Genomic DNA, 21,442 nt, shown 5'->3' with positions numbered 1-21,442 from the left:
ACCCACAGACCCTTTAAAGGTACACGTTGCCTTGGAAATCTTTTACTCCACAAAATGGCCGACTTTGTTAGTTTGCAAAGTAAAAGTAAAACCATGTTATTTAGAGGCAAATTTGTGTGGATCATTACATTCTACTTATAAAAACATCTTTTTAACTATATGCATCACGCCTGGAATGTCATCTTTGATAATGTTGAAAGGGCAAGGCCATTTTCATTTTGCGAAAGGGCACTTCCATTGGAAAATCTTAAAGTCAATGGGGAAACTTCTGAAGGGGACCAAAGCCTCCGTGGCCTTCTTGTAATTCCAGGCATGAATGTTTTTTTATAGACAAACTCGCATGATCCAAGGCAACGCATCCCTTTAAAGCAATCGCACAACATTGGTAAACAGTATTGTCCAAAGGTCCACAGTTTGTTGTATCACACCAAAACCCACCCTTGTTTCCGCACGTTTCGCCGTTTCATGACATGTGTTTAAAATAAATCTGTTATTCTCGATAACGAGAATTGATAACTGTTTTAATGTTTTTTCAAAAAGTAAAGCGTTTCATGGAATAATTATTCAAGGTTCAAGGGAAGTCTTTCACCATTACCTTCTGTAAACCCTCTCTTTAAGTTATTTGTAAATCTGTGAACTTTTAATTTTTGTTCTGTTCAGAAAGTGTCTAATGGCTTTAAAGGCAGTGGACACTATTGGTAATTACTTAAAATAATTGTCATCATTAAACCTTACTTGATTACGAGTAGTGGGGAGAGGTTGATGGTATAAAACGTTGTGAGAAACAGCTCCCTTTGAAGTCACGTAGTTTTCGAGAAAGAAGTAATTTTCCACGAGTTTGATTTCGAGACCTCAAGTTTAGAAATTGAGGTCTCGAAATCAACCATCAGAAAGCACACAACTTCGTTTGACAAGGGTGTTTTTGCTTTCATTATTATCTCTTAACTTCGATGACCGATTGAGCTCAAATTTTCACAGGTTTGTTATTTTATGCAAATGTTGAGATACACCAACTGTGAAGACTGGTGTTTGACAATTACCAATAGTGTCCAGTTTCTTTAAGAATGAGCGATGCAGTACAGATAGGAGTCTTCATGTCACCACATCAATGGTAACCTGTTCCTATACATGGAAAGGCCACCAGGGCAAAGTTCTTGATTATTGAGGGTGCCGTTTCTCACAATGTTTTAAACTATCAACAGCTCTCCATTGCTCGTTACCCAGTAAATTTTTATGCTGACAACTATCTTGAGTAACTACCAATAGTGTCCAGTGTCTTTAAGATTTGCAATTTAGTACAGATAGGAGTCTTCTCATGTCACCACATCAATGGTAAACTAATCCTATACATGGAAAGGCCACCAAGGCAAGGTTCCTTATTAATCTGGGGTGGTATTCGACTAACAAGCTTACAAGAATGTTTACTATTTTCCCCGGTAGTACGAGAGCAGCATGCATTCGGCTATCCATGTCTGTGAAGTTATGGAACCAATTTAGAGTGCTATAATACTTCTGGTGGAAGGTCAGTTGATGATCTATCCCAATAAATAAGAGAATAAAAGATTAGTGACTCGGTCTTGAACGTTTGTTGATGATGCATTCACGACTCTGCATTCATATTTGCTCTTTTTGTTAAAAAGCATAATTTGTTTTGAAAATCTACCAAAAATTTGTTGTAAATTTTCAGTTCTTGTTACGATCTCATACTCTGTTTCACAAAGCGTCAAAATGCGACGCACTAATAGTTGTGCATTGATAACCTGTATTCATTATATTACAAGTAAATTAGTGCCAAGCGTAAAGCTGATCTATCCCAATAATATTTATCCCAATTAAAAAAAAAAATGGAAATGTGTTGTAACCAAACACATATCTGTAGCAGACTAACTTCCATGTCTGGTTCTCATCAATTATTCCTATTGGACAGATAAAACTACATCCATGAATCCCAAACATTGATCTAACGCGCCCAAGATAAATAATACATGGCCATGTATAATTTATCGTTCTGGTAAGGTACTGATTTTCACAGCTTGGCAAATCAAAATAGGTCAGCGTTTGAACATTTGTAGTGCATCAGCACGATGTGATTAAAGGTACTAGACACTATTGGTAATTACTCAAAATAATTGTTGGCATGAAAACTTACTTGGTAACAAGCAATGGAGAGCTGTTGATAGTATAAACATTGTGAGAAACGGCTCCCTGTGATGAAGTAACGTAGTTTTTGAGAAAGAAGTAATTTCTCACTAAAACATTTGAATTGATTCGAGACCTCAGCTAAGGTCTCGAATTCAAGCATCTGAAAGCACACAACTTGTGCGTCAAGGGTGTTTTTCTTCCATTATTCTCTCGCAACTTCGACGACCAATTGAGTTCAAATTTTCATAGGTTTGTTATTTTATGCTTATGTTGAGATACATTAAGTGAGTAGACTGGTCTTTGACAATTACCAAAGGTGTCCAGTGCCTTAAAAGTTCAGTTATAAATTCCAAATGCTTTTTCTTTTATGGGTTTTGATACCTTTTATTTTTTGCCATGACATGAATCCCTACTCTCTGTGAATCAAGATGTATGTAATAAAAGTTTCAGCTTCATTAGTCATCAATATTTTAAAATAAAAAGTGAAAATCACAGAGCGATGTTTTCAGGAAAGTCAACTAAATACGGTATTATTTAAGTATTGTTCAGTACTGGTATTTTACCAGCTCTGGTAAATATATTGTACATGTTAAAATGGAAATTAATTTTTTGTGACATCGTTTTACTAGTTTCTCAAAAACTACAGCACCTCAGCAAGTAATATAAGGGAATCTTTCTAATACAATACAATTTTTTTTACAGTTTAACGTAATTCTTTGTATATTGTGTTTTGTGTCCTACAGAAAGTACTCAAACCCTTTAAAGGATCTAGTTACTTTTTGTAACACAAAACACAATGTCCACAGATTTACATTAAACTTACACCGTTTGAAGATAATGATAGTAGAAAGCGTATTTTAAAATATTAGTTGCTGAGGTGCTGTAGTTTTTGAGAATTGAGTAAAACAATGTCATGAAAATACGTTTTTACAGGCTAAAATAACTCTCATTGTTTTACTAATTTCTCAAAAACTACAGTACCTCAGCAAGTAATATTTTCAGGGAAGCTTTCTACTATAAGAGTGTCAGTTTAAAGCCATTGGACCCTTTTGGTAAACAGTATTGTCCAAAGCCCCACACTTTGTGTATCACAACTTATATATAAAATAACAAACCTGTAAAAATTTCAGCTCAATCGTTCATCGGAGTCGGGAGAAAATAACGGGAAAACCCACCCTTGTTTCCGCACATTTCGCCGTGTTATGACATGTGGTTACTATAAATCCGTAATTCTCAATATCGAGAATTGATAATTAATTTAATGTGTTCTCGAAAAGTAAAGCATTTCATGGAATAATATTTAAAAAGAAGTCTTTTACCATTACCTTCTGTAAACCCTGTAAGTTATTTGTAAATCTGTGAACTCTTTTTCTTTTTCCTGTTCCGAAAGTGTATAATGGCTTTAATGTAAATCTGTAGACATTGTGTTTTTTTGTCCTACAAAAAGTACCAATACCCTTAAAGTGCAATTTGAAAAAATTACCTGATCTTTTTCCCCAGAGTGAGAGTTGAAGGCTGAATGCTGAATACAAACATAATCAGGTTACCACCGGAGATTGACGGACAAAAACCTTCAGAAAATCAGTTTGATCATCCCCAACAATATTGTTCTCCCTTACATTCACCTGAACGTTTTCCCCTCGACTTTTAAGATCCATAACAAAGCCTGATTCAGTCGACTTTAAGAAGGAAATACTTCAAATTTGTGTTTGTTTGTTGAGGAAAGTGGATTTCTTTTGTGGCGTTTTCTACAATCCATGGTCAGTGACATGGCTAACAAAAATTAATAACAAGATTTTATTTGAATTTTTCGGACATTGAGTTTATTTGTTTTATTTATTGATTTAGTCGGATGTTAAACCATTGAAGATATATAATAAAAAAAATCTGTTAATGGCTGTTTTTATTAAATTCTGACTCTTTTATTTTACCGGCAAATAGACAGGGAGTTTATAAAAACGGATGATTTAAAAATCTTGCTATTGAAATGTCTTAACAATGTAATAAGAATGGGTTTTCATTCACCGCACATGTCAATAGCTGGATAAGGCACTTTACAATTGCGATTTCTTAAACCAATTAAAAAAACTTTCTCAACTCACTGGGGAGCATACAACCTCAAGCTGCTTAATGCTAGCAGGGGTCAAAATTAACTCGTGACCACAGGCCCAAGGTCAGTTTTGGGCCAGCAAACTCATAACTGGACAGGTCCGGCAGTTTTGTGTGATTAAATAATGATAAAAAGTTGCATTTTCATACTTCCTGCAAATGCGATAAGAATTTTACTATCACAGTCCTGTTTTTCTCTGCGAAGGTTTCCCAGGAGTTTAGCTCAAGTCAACTGATTTGCAGGAAGTATCAGCCAGGCTTTAAGGTGATCCCCTGGCTGCCGAATTGCAAAGGTCGTGGGTTTGAATCCCACCCGAGTAATATTCCAGTGATTTTCTTTTCACAGAGCTCCGGTAAAGTAACGAGTGTAACAATGCTTTATCTGGTGTATATGGGTAAAAACCAAAATTAATAACAATCATCATCCCTTATAAGGAGTGGTCATTTTACTGGATGTTTTTTTTATTCACCTGCAGGTCATCCTACATGTGCATCTATCATCGAAGAAGGCTCCATCTCATCCAGGAAAATCACCCAGAAGTACTGACGAAGCCTCTCATATGCAGCGTCAAGGAATAACCCACCATGATTTCCTACCTACGCTTAGGGATACCACCAAGTATCGCCCTTACTGAGTAACATGCAACGTTGCCTGAACATCAGTGGGATTCCAAAAATGGCTCATCATGTTCACATGCATGGACTTAAAGTGGCAGGCACCCTGTGAGGAAATTGTAAATTTCTACTGGAGCATTTCAAGGGCACCAAGGCATTGAACAGGGGCAACGATGCCATCACCTCTGTTGCCTCCGTGAAGTATCAGGCCTGCACTTACCTATAGTCTGTGGGTCATCACTCCCAACTGGGGCAGAATGAAAATTACAAAACAGTAAAACACAGCGCCTATTCGTTATAAGCCCCCATAAGGATAAGAACATGACTCCTCCTGCCATTTCATCATCAGACAGTCTCCAACAACATCATCGTCGTGTGCCCAGAAAACAACTAATCATGCAAGACGACTCAAAAGACAAGCCCTGATCTCCCTAAACGCCCTGCCATCTTTGCTTCAGCGGAATGACCTTCGACCAAACGATTGTGATTAGAAACAAATATAAGTGATTGAGAATATCTTTAGACCGTTTTCTGTGCGTATGGCTCGGCGATCACATGGCTATTCGATAAATCTGATTTGTTAAATCTGAAGGGTTTCGACTGACGACTGGCAGAGCCTCACCGATGTTCCTAATTACATATCCCAGACAGCTCTAAATCCTTGTTCCAACCTCCAATTGAAATCAGAACCAAAATCGAAGATTACTTTCCGAGAAATGCATGATTAGAATTCAATAAGACCAGTTTATGAGGACTTTCAGGGGATGAGAGCGGCCCTGGAGAGTTTAGCTCTGACGGTGGTGCGGAATTAGCTCGGACCTAGTTGTGAATCAGAGACCTGTTACCACACAACACATCTTCACTCTAAGGTTTAACCACAACTACATGTACAAATAGAAAACAAGAAGCATTGCATATCACTTTAAAAGTCAATCAAAATGAAGCATAGATGTATCTTCAAAAATAAAAACTACAGAAATTGAAGTTTCAAAACTAAATCGTCCAACTACTTCCCCGCATTTCATGTTTTCTACAAATATGAATTAAAATCAATATTACCCAATGAATGATATAAACCGAGTCTTCGCATGACAAGGAATTAGCCGGATCCACTATGAACTTTGACCTTGTTAATCTTTGCGGTGAGAGGAAGCAGGAAACCACAAGCGACCTACTCTGAACTTTGACCTTTGAGGTCAGAGTGAGCAGGAAGCGTTTGGTGACCCACTCTGAACTTTGACCTGGCAACTGTTAAGCTTTGAGGTAAGAGTTACAAGGAAGCTACAAGTGACCCACTTTGAACTTTGACCTGGCAACTTGTTAACCTTTGACATTGAAGATAAGCAAGAAGAGAACTTGTCAGGAATGTAATTGGATCTTCACTCTGAGAAGTTCCTCAGTAGATACAGGATGGATAACTTGAATAGGAGACCACTTTGAGCCGAGGTGAGCAAATCTTTTTTTTTCTGAATTAATAGAAAAAGAATAACGAGAACTCTGAGTCTTAGGCTATGTCCGAAACGGCGACTTCTACGACAGCTACGGCTAGATCGTGCGCTTCTGCCTATTCTTCAACACAGAGGGACGCGCTGATCTTAGCCGTAGCTGTAGCTGAAGGCGCGGTTTCGGACAAGGCCTTATCTTGGTTTGTAGTTGGTTGTCAGTATAACTTTAAAGCAAGTATTTTAGACTCCCATAAATGGCCGACCGTGTTAGTTCGCACAGTAAAAAGAAAACCACACAATTTCGCGGCAAACTTGCGTGGATCATTGTATTCTACTTTAAAAACATCTTTCCAACCATATGCATTTTATAAAAAACCTGTTACAAACGCTTTTTATAGACCAACTCGTCCGATCCAAGGCAACGTGTTCCTTTAAGGTATTTTTTTGTCATCTTTTGACATTCAAAAGATGATAGGTTATAGTTATTAAAAGTGCTTTGAGGGGATTGTGCATGCTTCCGAGTAGCAGGTTTCAGCTAGCCCGTTGGCTAATCAAGTGATTAAGCCATATGTTACACACTATTGATGTTCTATGTCCACATAGAGTGCGTGTATGGCAGACACAGATGACAACTGAGCGTGACATTCTTTTTTAATTTTATGGAGTTAACAAACATTTTGTACTTGAAGTGTTCAGAGTGCAAAAAAGCCCTATCTTGACTTTTCAAGATTGAAATTCTTGAATAGAAGTCTTTTATATATTAGGGCCCACTGATGGCTCTGCTTTCACAATATTCCGCACGTACAGTCACACTTCTCCCCTTAAAAGATTTTGTTAGTACAAACTTTCCGCGTTAAAGGCGGTGGACACTATTGGTAATTACTCAAAATAATTATAAAACCTTACTTGGTAATGAGTAATGGGGAGAGGTTGACAGTATAAAACATTGTGAGAAATAGCTCCCTCTGAAGTAATGTAGTTTTCAAGAAAGAAGTAATTTTCCACGAGTTTGATTTCGAGACCTCAGAATTAGAATTTGAGGCCACGAAATCAAGCATCTGAAAGCACACAACTTCGTGTGACTAGGGTGTTTTTCTTTCATCTCGCAACTTTGACCAGTTGAGCTCATTTTTTCACAGGTTTGTTATTTTATGCGTATGTTGAGATACACCAAGTGAGAAGACTGGTCTTTGACAATTACCAATAGTGTCCAGTGACTTTAATGTGTAAGCAAAGAATGCTTTTTGGAAGTGGAAGTTTTGCACACTGTAAGCAAACATTCCTTGCTGACCTGTGAAGTATGCTAACATTAATCATATATTCTTTTGTTACCTTGAGCACTGGTTTTTCACTAAGGAGCCTTGAAATAAGTTAAAATATCACTATAAATATAAATAGGTAGTCTTCGAGTATTTTTTATGCTAACAATTATTTTGAGTACATACCAACAGCCTGTAAGTCCTACTTAAAATTTGGCTGACTATTTCTACATTTTGAAGTACTGAGTATACAGTGCTACACACATCGGTGTATATGGGTAAAAACCAAAAATTAATATTCTTTATCCCCGATGCAAATTTAACATCTATTAAATACATTTTGAATAAAATCCTGCCCCCTTATGCTGGCCTGTCTTTTTGTCACTCATCCCATGGTACCCAACCTCCTTAAACTTCATTAAGAATTGGAATTGCTAAACTCCATATCTTTGGATCTTCTCATCCATGCACTGAGTTCTTGAGGTCTGTTTGATCACACACCATGGTTGACTTGGTGTTAAATTTCCATAAATCTTGCATCATGATGCTCATCCATCACATCCGTCCCCTGATACCTGTCAAATTCAGAAAAAAAATGTAAAAATGCTTTGCTTTTCATATAGTCGGGAATTTTTTTTTATTGTTTATACTTATATAACCCTTGCAATATGCACAGCGTACTCACATGTGCCTATCCTGGGTGTCATTTTGGGAGTCAAAATCGTATACAAACATGCTAAAAGAGAGTTGACACCTAAAATTATGCGGATTGTTTGGAGGCGCGTTCTGTATTGTGTAAGAAATCAATAGCTCCCTCTTGCATAACACGAAACGCTACAGGTATGCCTAGGTCATGCGCACGTTTTTACGCACAGAGAACAGCTATGTATTGTCCAATGATCTGCCTCCTTTTTGAAAGTGTGACGTCATATGCAATGGGTCTGTAGATGGGTTGCAATACGCGTCATTAACCGCCATCTTTGATGCTAAACAACGGAAAAGTGCACACGTGTACGCGCTGCGCGTGACTCTCAGCCATTCACAACTCATCAAATATGGCGGCCGACGACACGTATTGCAATCCATCTATTTTTGCCAGGCTATTAATAGACTGACCTTGGTTAAGTTTTGTCTGTGAAGATGCAGCGAAATTTTTTAAATGTGACGTCATACGTACAGGCAAAGTACAGCATCGGTAATTTGTTTGAAAAATTTTGCTAGAGAAATATTTTTTTTATTGTTATTATGTTATTCATGGTTAATTAAAAACATTTAATTTGGTTGCCACGGGCAAAATTACATTGAATTCACAAAAATTTACAGTTAAAACATTAAAATTACAGAAAGAGAAAAATTGGGTTTAACAAGAAAAAAGGAACATTAAAATTCTCACAAGTAAAAAACTTAGTGGGGAATAAATAGAAAAGAATTAGAAAACAATAAGAATGTATATATTTGGTTTGCGGAAACACCATGGTGTGTATCTACTTGATAGGTAGAGTTTGTTCTTAGAGAACTGTCTTGCTTTATTCTACTACCGCGGAGTAGATTGTTCGAGAGACTTCTAAACACAGTTTCCTCTTAGAAGTTTAATATGTAAGGAATTGCACTATTGAATTAGCATGACGCAAAATTACAGACAGAGTAAAATTGGAAATCATTAGAAAATTATGATTAAAATTGACACAAGCAGAAAACATAGTGGAGAATATTACTGGAAAAACATTAATTTAAAAACCCTTTTTTTATCATTACGGATACGAAATTGCAATAAAAGATAATGGTTTCTGTGTTTCTTCACTTTAAAGTGCAACGAATACTTGTTTTGAAAATGACGCTTGAGCCGAGACGACTGTTGGTTTTAATGATGAAGTCGCCCATATGTGCATCCCATCTGCGATCGTCAGATACCGTGTCGTCTTTCCTCATTACACCAAAACAAATTGGTTCCTGTTTTACTCATTTTGTGCATCATTTCAGCAGATGCGGATATCTACGGCAAACTTCCTCAATACATCGTTGATTACAGGGTACTTCTTGTTCATCTTGTGTAACCCTTGTGTCCCTGCAAAAGCAGGACAAATAATAATAATAAAAATAATAATTATAATGTAAGCATTTATGAAGCGCCCCACAAAGATCGGAGCGCAGTGGACACTTTTGGTAATTATTCAAAATAATTATTAGCATAAAAACCTACGTGGTTATGAGGAATGGGGAGCTGTTGATAGTATTGACCCCTTGCACGTGCGTCAACGGCAAAAAGTAAAGCATTTCATGGGGTAATATTTCAAGAGAAGTCTTTCACCATTACCTTCTGTAAACCCTGTAAATTATTTGTAATTCTGTGAACTTTTTTGTTTTTGTCTGTACCGAAAGTGTATAATGGCTTTAAAAACATAGCTTCATGTACATTGCAGTATAATTATAAATTATAATAATGATAGAGTGCCATGAGCGTCACTAAGTGATGGGTTTAAGTGCAATTAAAGAAACCACTATTATTTTTAATTGGGGCAATTGCTCCACTTAAATGCACTAGACGTTACTGGTTATTCCTCAAATATATGTGAGCATAAAATCTTACTTGTTATCAAGCATTGGAGAGGTGTTGATAGTATAAAACATAAGTAACAAATTTGAAAAAGACTAACATTTAAAGACTTCAGGCATGAAGCCTTTTTTAGGCATCTGAAAGGAAACAAATTTGTGCAACAAGGGTTTTTTCCCATTCATTATTCTCTTGCACTTTCGATGACCAATTGAGCCCAAATTTTCACAGATTTTCGCATGCACAGTCGCACAGACACCATGTTGTAGGGCAGATATTTGAACGTTGACGTCATATTTAATACGGTCTGTTATAGTAAAGTGTCTTGCTCAGGGACACAAGTGTCACGACCGGGATTTGAAACCACACTCTGCTGAAAACAAACACCAGAGCTTGAGTTCGGTGCTCTTATCCGCTCGGCCACGACACACCCACTTTAAAGCCATTGGACACTTTCGGTACAGAAAAAAAATTAAAAGTTCGCAGATTTACAAATAACTTACAGGGTTTACAGAAGGCAATGGTGAAAGACTTCTCTTGAAATATTGTTTCATGAAATGCTTTACTTTTTGAGAAAACATTAAAACAATATCAATCAATTACGGATTTATTTTAAACACATGTCATGAAACATGCGGAAACAAGGGTGGGTTTTCCCGTTATTTTCTCCCGACTCCGATGACCGTTTGAGCCTAAATTTTCACAGGTTTGTTATTTTATATAGAAGTTGTGATACACGAAGTGTGGGACTTGGACAATACTGTTTACCGAAAGGGTCCAATGGCTTTGAAGGGTATGGCCTTAATTTTCTGGGTATATGGGTGCAGTATAAAAAAACACCATCTGGTAATGATACTCACGCTCCCTTTGGAAGGCGAATCATTAGATCATGCATTTTTCCTGGTAACTCTTTGTCTGTTTCGATGATTCAACCCAAATAGATAAATGGACAGTATTGATTTATTTATTGGTCCAACTTGACCCACATCCAGGACAGTAAAAAATGTGAAAGATTGAAGGTATCAATGACACCTCATACCCGCCTGTCATCCATTTTACACTTAAAGGAACATTACGCAATTGTTTTGTTTTTTTGCTAACAAAACAGTTGCTGGCAGTGCAAGCACTTCATGTAATCCACCATATATACATAAACTGACTTACCTGTAGAAGTTTGAGATCGCTCGACCATCCTGGTCACGAGAAAATAGTGAAAAACTGATTACAAGTTTTGCATTGCATCAATGGCAAAATAAAAAGGAATCAAACGCTCACTGAGCGATAAAGTCCAAAGGGGAACTTTAGATTAATTATTTCTAATCAAAATGAATTCTTTGGACAAGCACTGACCTACTTAGAAAATGTCTTAGAGACACTGGACACTATTGGTAATTGTCGAAGACCAGCCTTCTCCCTTTCTGTATCTCGATGTATGCCCCCCAAAACAAACTTTGAGCGCAATTGGTCGTCGAAATTGCGAGATAACTATGAAAGAAAAAACAACCTCGTCACACGAAGTTGTGTGCTTTCAGATGCTTGATTTCGATACCTCAAAATCTAATTCTGAGTTCTCAAAATCAAGTTTGTGGAAAATTACTTCTTTCTCGAAAACTACGTAACTTCAGAGGGAGCTGTTTCTCACAATGTTTTATATTATTAACCTCTCCCCATTACTTGTTACCAAGTGAGGTTTTATGCTTATAATTATTTTGAGTAATTACCAATTGTGTCCAGTGCCTTTAACTTGGTTGTATGGTATTAAGTACACTTCAATACTCAACCAATTTTAGTCAATTGAAAAGCAAAAGACCACCGCTGGTACCGGACGTGTCCAAATCTGAGTTTACTAGTCCGCAGGCTAAAATTAAAAAGTTTAAGTCTTCTATCAAAAAGGAAAAATTTGTGTAAACATACTGTATGTTTTGTTATACTCTTAGATACTATTACCAAATGGTATCAAACTTGATCGCTAGCTAGACCAGCATGCACCTCATTCTGTGCCTAACACGCACGTACCGAATACTTGCGATAAGGTCTACAAGACGAACATGGCCACAGCATGCGGAAGTATACATTACTTCACTTACCGCCAATACACAAGCATACCTACATCATCACCTTCTCTACCAACACCCCCCCCCAACCACACCTGGTGCCACCCACGCTTTGTTCCCACCCAGGTGACCAAAAGCAACAACAAAACTTACAATAAAATACACGCAAAATGTATACATGGATCATCGGCAGTATGAAAACATGCTAACAACGAGGTACTCATTGTTTTAAGGGACACGACGCCTTGGATCGGGCGAGTTTGTCAATTAAAAGCTTTGAAACCGTTCGTTCGTTATGAAATATCTGGTTATAGAGATGTTTTTAAAGTAGAATATAATGACCCACACAAATATGTCTCGATATTGCGTGGTTTTCCTTTTACTTTGCGAACTAACACTGTCGGCCATGGAGAGTACAAAATTTGACGCCACAAAATGTTCGACCGTGTTACATCTGGTTCACGATATGTTAGGAAAACGGGGCAATTTTAAGGCATATTTGTGTGGATCATTATATTCTATTTGGTGTGTATCTCAATGCACAAAATTATGTCGAAGCTGCAAGAGAATATCGGAAGAAAAAACACCCTCGCGCACAAATTGTGTGCTTTCAGAGTCTTTAATTTGAGACCTCAGCTGAGGTCTCGATTTCAATTCAAATATAGTGAGAAATTACTTCTTACTGAAAAACTATGTTACTTCAGATGGAGCCTTTTCTCACAATGTTAACTTTCAACAGCTCTCCATTGCTCGTTACCAAGTAAGTTTTTATGCTACCAATTATTTCAAGTAATTACTAATAGTGTCCAGTGCCTTTAACGAGTATAGTCCGCAGCCTGATATTAGAGAGTTGTTTGCTACATTGATTTTTCTCGTTGTCTCCTGACAAAAGCCAATGACCTTGAGAAGGAGAGTGGATCGATTCGATATGTCCGCTGTTCCACATCCTCTTCTCATGCGTGTGAAATTGTAACAGACGTGGCTTGCTTATTTTTCACCCCCTCTTTTCTTTTCCTGGTTACAATGTGTGAAGATATGAATGGTAGGAGATCAGTTTCAAAGAGCTGCTTAAGCACACAAAGTAGCTAAGCAGAAAATGTATGCTTTGTAGAATGGGGGTTACGATCCAGAATACCATTTCAAATGTACTTTTAATGACTGGTGTCCTGCCCCCTTTTGCTAAGCAGAAAATTGTTAAGCAATTGTTCCTGCTTAAGCAACTCTATAGAATTGGGCCAAAAAGAGCTGCTTAAGCAAAAAATATTGCTTAACAACTGTCTGCTAAGCAGAAATGAACAGGATACCTGTTACACATTGTGACATGGTTTGGCTTTTTTTCACTCCACCTTTTTTTCCTGTTTGCAATGTGCAAATATATGAATGGTAGGAGATATGGGCCCAGTTTCAAAGAGCTGCTTAAAGCCATTGGACCCTTTCGGTTTAGAAAAAAAAGAAAAAAGTTCATAGATTTACAAATAACTTACAGGGTTTACAGAAGGCAATGGTGAAAGACTTCTCTTGAAATATTATTGCATGAAATGCTTTACTTTTTGAGAAAACAGCAAAACTCAATATAAATTCTCGCTAACGAGAATTACGGATTTATTTTAAACATATGTCATGACACGGCGAAACGCGCGGAAACAAGGGTGGGTTTTCCCGTTGTTTTCTCCCGACTCCGATGACCGATTGAGCCTAAATTTTCACAGGTTTGTTATTTGATATAGAAGTTGTGGTACACAAAGTGTGGGCCTTGGACAACACTGTTTACCGAAAGTGTCCAATGGCTTTAAGCAAAAATATTGCTTAGCAATTGTCTACTAGTAGGATTTTAAACTTCGCACACGTATTCTAGTAGCTAAATCGGGGTACTTTCCAACTTTACCATCCCTGTTCATCAGACATCCTTAGACCGTTCCTTATACTTTCTCAAATCCCTGAGGAGTATACAACCGCATCAACTCGGTACAATACTGCAATGAGCCCCTCTTTAAATAAATAAATAAATAAATAATAAAAGGTAGTTCAAATGTGCTTTTCCAAAACTTGATCAAAGCGCATAACAAAGAAAAGGATAAACTAGGCCTAAAACTAGAAAGAAACAAATCATAATCTACCATTTAGGAAAGAGATAATATTAAGTTTTTTCTTAAAAGTAACAACACAAGAACGGACATTAATTGGTAGAGTGTTCCAAAGTTCCAAAGTTCAGCAGCAGAGTGTGAGAAGGCGTTTTTCCATAAGTTAATCTAGATTGATTGATGAGTGTTTAGCTGAGTTTTATCGGAAGAAGAACGGAGTCCTAGACGGTGAGTTTGGCGAAGATGAAACATATAAGACAAATAAGGTGTAGCAATGCCGTTTTATAATGTGTTCAGATGTTTTTCAGTAATTGAATTGCAGCCTTGCAACAGTAACATTGTTTTCATGTTGTGACATTCTCTCCAAGCCGTTTCTTTTTCTACTTGGTCTATTTGGAGTATTAGGAGCGTGTCGTCCGTCCCAAGTGGCAGACACACGCAGTGTGATTGGGAATGTGTACACCTCTGCACTGAGCCCCTCTATGATGATGTCTTCAGATGTTTTTCTCCGTAAATTGAATTCCAATGGAACAGTAACATTGTTTTCATGTTGTGACATCCTCCCAAGACGTTTCTTTTTCTTCTTGGTCTAGAGTAGTAGGAGCGCGTCGTCCATCCTAATTGGGGGACACACGCAGTGCGATTGGGAATGTGATTTCACGGTCTGTTAGGGCTGTGAAATTTACACAGCTTGTTGTATGCCGTGGAATTGTGATGCAGAGGCATCCATGCATGGTTCCCCGCTCGGAATGCTTGAACTCATGGTGTTCTGTCAGGTACCGACCGACCATGGGCTCAATAAGCCATTTACGGAGTTGGATTTGAATAATGTCTGGTACAATGACTTGCTGATAGTCACAATGTACCACTTACATTTGAATTCCTCAGACTATTTCTTGAGCTGCATTCTAAAACTTGGACTCGCTGCTTAACACAGAATTTTGCACTTATAACCCCCTAGAATCCCCTAGAATCCTGCATAGAGATCCATATGCGCATTAATCTGTAGTGGGTAGTGGCATGCAGGGCCCAAATGACTTAAAGGCAGTGGACACTATTGGTAATTGTCACAGACTAGTCTTCACAGTTGGTGTATCTCAACATATGCATAAAATAACAAACCTGTGGAAATTTTAGCTCAATCAGTCGTCGAATTTGCGAGATAACAATGAAAGAAAAAACACCCTTGTCACACGAAATTGTGTGCGTTCAGATGCTTTGATTTCGAGACCTCAAGTTCTAAACTTGAGGTCTCGAAATCAAATTCATGGAAAATTACTTCTTTCTCGAAAACTATGCCACTTCAGAGGGAGCCGTTTCTTACAATGTTTTATACCATCAACCTCTCTCCATTACTCGTTACCAATTAAGGTTTTATGATGATAATTTTTTTGAGTAATTACCAATAGTGTCCACTGCCTTTAACTAGAACACAGACACTTGGCACAATTTGGTGATCTAATTGTTAAGCAGTTTTGGCCGAGCGGTTAAGAGCACCTGACTCCATCTCTGGTGTTTCTGATCAGCAGATTGTGGGTTTGAGTCCCAGTCAGGACACTTGTGTCCTTATAAGCAGGACAAATTTCCATTATTGCTTTGTCCTTCAGATGGGACGTAAAGCTGACGGTCCCGTGTGTTGTAATGCATGTGAAAGAACCAAGTTATGGATACTTATCGCTGTATTAAGGAGTTCTCAAAAGATCAAACTCTACCTGGCAAGTAGGTACACACATGCTGTTACCGCAAACCAAATATATGGAAATATTTTGTTGATCTGAATTAATTACTGTACGTTAACTATAACGTGTATAATATCACTACTTTAGAATTCACCATACCTTTAATAAGCACATACTAATTCCAACACGTATATTACATGTTGGTATACCGTGGCCTTGTAGTTCTACTCTTGTTCTCGAGTAATTCTCGCATTCACTGTCTACGCTCGGCGAACTGGGGTCACGTATGTTCCACGCTCCAGTGAGCAATTTTAATTAATCTCGGCCAATGTGACACTCGCAAAGGAAGAAAAATAACTCCTCGATTCGACAACCACTGAATATTTCATTAAGTTTTTGATGTATATGAAGTTAGTGATATGTAGATCAATGTTGGGGAGAGCTCATTTCAGGATGATCATTACTATGTGACTCTAGAGACTTTACAAATCTTGTCATTCTGTCATTTAAAGGAGCATTACAGAATTGGTAAGAAACAAAAATAGTGAAGATCACAGATTTACTCAAAACTTACACGGTCTAATGATGATGTTAGTTTAAAACATCCCTTGAAATATTTATGTCTAAAATGTCATATTTGATGAGAAATACACACAAATGTAAATAATCTAACTTCGCGTTTGGGGTTTATCGCTCAGTGAGCGTTTTATTCATTTTTATTTTGGAATCGATGCAATGCAAAATTTGTAATCGGTTTTTCACCATTCTCTCGTAACCCAGATGGCCGATCGATCCCAAACTTCTACAATTTTGTCAGTTTATGTCTATGGTGGATTACATAAAGTGCGTGCAACTGCCAGAAATCTTTTGGCTAGCAAAACCAATTCTGTAATGTTCCTTTAAGGAAGCTTGTGCATTGGACTTGAGAACTCTTGTACTGTTCCTAATTCATGCTCATCCATAATCTTTGTTAGGTTCTAATAATAGTTCCCCGCTTCTGTAGTCATCCTTTAAAAACGTTTCAGCTGTTCCTCAGTCAATAACATTCGTCTTCATCATGCTGAGGAATAAATTAGAAAGCAGTCGTGGGTCTTTGATCGCGAGAGCCAGTCTGGCGGTAACAATGTCTGTGTGGTCAAACTCGCTGCTCAGTTTTTATGCCACGTCGGCCATTTTTTAAAGGGTTTGGCTACTTTTTGTCTGCTGACACCACAATGTCCACAGATTTACATTAAACTTCATTTAAAGGGAAGTTTTACATTGTAATCACTCTTAAAATCTATGGCAAAAAAAACAAACCTTTGATTCTTGAATCTTGAATTGTTATACTCTCCTGAAAGCATTGCTGCTGTCCTGGGTCCAATTTCATAGAGCTGCTAAGCACAACAATTTGCTTAGCGTGAAATTTCTTCCTTGATAAAAACAAGATTACCAACCAAATTTCCGCGTGATTTTCAGGACAAGCAAACAACAGCTGAATACCAGTAACAAGCAATAAGCAACAAATGGAAATGTGGTTGGTAATCCTGTTTTTATCACGGAAAATATTTCATGCTAAGCAAATTTTCTTGCTTAGCGGCTCTATGAAATTGGGCCCTGGAGAGGGTGGGCTGCAAAGTCCATTTGTGCTGTGCTTGTGCTGTCAACATTGTGCTTAGGCTACAACAAACAATTGTTGAATTACTTCTTTCTCGAAAACTACGTCACTTCAGAGAGAGCTGTTTCCCACAATGTTTTATACCATCAACCTCTCCCCATTACTTGTTATCAAGAAAGGTTTTATGATGAAAGTTATTTTGAGTAATTACCAATAGTGTCCACTGCATTTAATGTCCTAAAATTTGAACCTGAGAAGCACAACTGCGGTAACACTTCTCAGATTGTGTATTCTTATTAGGGAGGTTTTTTTTCGCTCCAGATTTTCAGCGATATCTAAAAAAAAACAATTTTTAAAAGTTTTGTTGTGTGCATGACTAACACAGTCATGGTTCTAAAAACCAATGGTATATAATATCGAAGTCTTATATAGCGCACGTATCTACCAAACAAGGTACTCAAGGTGCTGAGTATATACAAACTTTCAGAAAGATAGGTTATTGCAGTGATAAATTCTGAGACCCAATTATTTAGCACCTTATAAGGGTTTACAAGGTGCTACGGCGCATTAAGCAGCCACAACCAGGAACACCGGGGCGAAACCCTTCTCTTTTCGATAAGTGCACTGGGTTCTTTTACATTCGTTACACAACACATGGGACCAACGGCTTTAAGTCCCATCCGAAGGACGAAGCAAGGACACAGTGTCACGGCTGGGGATTCGAACCCACACTCTGCTGATCAGAAACACCAGAGTTTGAATTCGGTGCTTTTAATCGCTCGGCCACGACACTTCCACGACTATATATACTTTGCCTTTAAAGGAACGTTACAGAATTGGAAGAAAACAAAATTGTGAAGATCACAGATTAACATCAAGCTTACACGGTCTAATGATGCTGATAGTAGAAACATCCCTTGAAATATTTCTGCTTGAAATTTCATATTTGGTGAGAAATAAATAATTTAACTTTGCGTTTGGAGTTTATCGCTCAGTGAGTATTTTATTAGGTTTTTTTGTCTGCATCAATGTCATGCAAAATGTGTAATCGGATGTGTAACCCAGATGGCCGATCGATCTCAAACTTCTACAGGTTTGTCGGTTTGTGTACATGGTGGATTACATAAAGTGCAAACACTGCAAGCAACTGTTTTGTTAGCAAAACCATTTCTGTAATGTTCCTTTAAGTCTCATGTATAATGCATCTGTCTTTGTCTGGGGTGGTCGTGAGAAAGGGGCCAAGGAGGTTTTTCATTAAGCTTTCACTTCCGTGTTTTCCCCTCTGTTAAAATCAATGTAGCTAATCAAGTGTAGCACTGAACGCAAATTGCTTAATGTTTAAAAACAAGCACAAAAATACTTAGAAGTCTCACAGATTTTAACAGTAAAAGGGACAATTACTGTTAACTTTAAAGGAACACATTGCCTTGGATCGGTCTAGTTGGTCTATAAAAAACGTTTGTTATAAAATGCATATCGTTAGAAAGATGTTTTAAAAGTAGAATACAATGATACACACAAATTTGCCTCGAAATTGCGTAGGTTTCTGTTACTTTGCGAACTAACACGGTTGGCCATTTATAAAAGGAAAACCGTGCAATTTCGAGGAATGTTTGTGTGGATTATTGTATTCTACTTTTACAACATCTTTCTAGCCATATGCGTTTTATAACAAACGGTTAAGGCCCGGTCACACAGGCCCCGATAACGAGAATGAACACGATAACGATAAAAATGCGCACCCTCCATTAGTTGAATGAGCGTGGGCGTATTCTGTGTGGAGCAATTCAACCAATCGCGAGCGTGCATTTTTATCGCTCTCGTTTTCGTTCCTGTTATCGGGGCCTGTGTGACCGGGCCTTTACAAGCGCTTTTCAAAGACCAACTCGACTGATCCAAGGCAACATGTTCCTTTAATCCTCTGCTCAGTTTAATATGGGGAATCCTAGGGCCGGTCGAGGTATTCCCCATCCAAGCCAAAACACCCCTATACCAAAATATCTTAAATATAGTGAGCAATTAGTTTATTGCTTCATGTTAATACTCAAGTGTAATTTTTCCAAGCTTCCGAGCATCTATCTTGAAAAATGTCCCAATAACTCCCAAGAAAAAGGACCAATATCTTAACGCCCAATGTCATCAAAAATACATCTGCTCTAGAATTGCATGGGTAGTGGGTTCGTATCCCACCAGAGATACATGCCTGTGATATTTTTCACAGAACTCAGGAAAAGCACTGAGTATACAGTGCTTACACACATCGGTGTATATGGGTAAAAACCAAAATTAATATTCTTTATCCCCGATGCAAATTTAACATCTCTTATTAAAAATACATCAAAGTTGGAAGTCAAGGTTACAACACTGAGCAACATTTTTACTCAGTATCCCAGTTCTTGGGCTCTCAAGTCTGTCTAATATGGAATAATTTTGAGGGCCTACAAAGAATTATAATGAACTCGAGGCTCTGTTTCTCCTTATTATAGTGGGGTGCACCGTTATTATCAACTGAAATAAAAGCGCCATCCTAAGAGGCCCAATTGACGACGCTGCCTAGTAACTGAGGCTCCCCTTAAGGCTTTTTTTTTTATCTCCAAACGAATTAAATGTCGCACACTTGCCATGCCTTGTTTACTTCGGTTGAGTATTTCTCTCAATTTGCATTTGGCTGACGTTATTTGCTACTCATTGGCATTTACATGGAGTATGTCTTAAAACATGGAACTGGTGTTAATTCATTTGCAAGGTGTTGTGTTTTGGGTGTTTGTTTTTTATTCTAAGTGAACAGTGGTCTAAAAAGGACCCAGTTGCATAAATCATGTAAGCATAACAACTTGCTGTTAAGCACATCAACATATTTCTAAGCAGAAATAGGTTACCACCCAAAAACATAAAGTTAATAATGCTGCGGCTGGCACTCAATTCTATCTGAGCAAAGATAGCTAAGCACTAAATAATTATGCTTACCAGAATAAGGTTACCAGCCAAACTAACATGTCACTGGTACAATTTGTGACTGGTATCCTGCTCATTTCTGCTAAGCAGAAAAAATGTTAAGCATTATTGTTATGCTTTTATAGCATCTCTGTGAAGTTTGGTTTTGTGGATTGTTTTATGCAAAACCAATGTTTAAAAAAAACATGAGGTACATCTCCTTTTAATATTTTGTAAATTACATGACCCTCGGGCTACATTTAGTCTCAAATGTGGAATATGCATTCTTGGGTCTCATCCAATGTCGGCCTGTCCTAACATTGATGCCCACCCCTTAGTAATTGATTAGGATGCATATACAGCACATGTCGAATTCTGCATGCACAGAGCCGTAGCATATGCTAGCCATAGTGATGTATTGACATTTGTAAAGTCTCTGGTTTCATTCTTGATTAATGTACTCTTTAAAGGGATGTGCGTTGGATGCGCTTAGCAGATCCTGAACAGAAACACGTTTGTGCTGTGGTAAAAACTTGTTAAGCACAGAAATAAGTTGCTTAACAGAAATAGACATTCATATGCAATGTCTTTTACATTCTTAATTAATATATCCTTTTAAAGGGATTAGCATGGGACGTGCTTTGCAGATCCTGACCAGAAACACGTTTGTGCTGTGGTAAAAACTTGTTAAGCACAGAAATCTGTTGCTTAACAGAAATAGACATATGCAATGTCTTTTACATTCTTAATTAATATATCCTTTTAAAGGGATTAGCATGGGACGTGCTTTGCATATTCTGCTTGACAGAAAAGAAATTAACAATTTTTTGTTATGCCTTACAAAACACACCTAAGGTTTTACGTCCCATCCGAAGGACGCAGCAACTTATGGCAAAGTGTCTTGCTTAAGGACACAAATATCAAGACCGGTACTTGAACCCACACTCTGCTGATCAGAAACACCAGAGCTTAAAAA

General features: G+C 37.7%; 1 long non-coding RNA gene across 1 annotated transcript in view; it reads left to right on the top strand.

Annotated features, from left to right (window-relative positions):
• Positions 1-21,442, top strand: part of LOC139953782 (uncharacterized) — a 64,576-nt gene that overhangs the window by 32,366 nt on the left and 10,768 nt on the right. The window contains exon 2 of the long non-coding RNA XR_011788011.1: positions 4,728-6,312. This is a non-coding gene — a long non-coding RNA (uncharacterized lncRNA). The remainder of the gene's footprint in view (positions 1-4,727; positions 6,313-21,442) is intronic.

Source organism: Asterias amurensis, chromosome 22 (assembly GCF_032118995.1).
Source record: "Asterias amurensis chromosome 22, ASM3211899v1".
Classification (NCBI taxonomy): Eukaryota; Metazoa; Echinodermata; class Asteroidea; order Forcipulatida; family Asteriidae; genus Asterias; species Asterias amurensis.
Note: the sequence above shows the minus strand (reverse complement) of the source record. Positions and strands in the feature narration are given on the sequence as shown.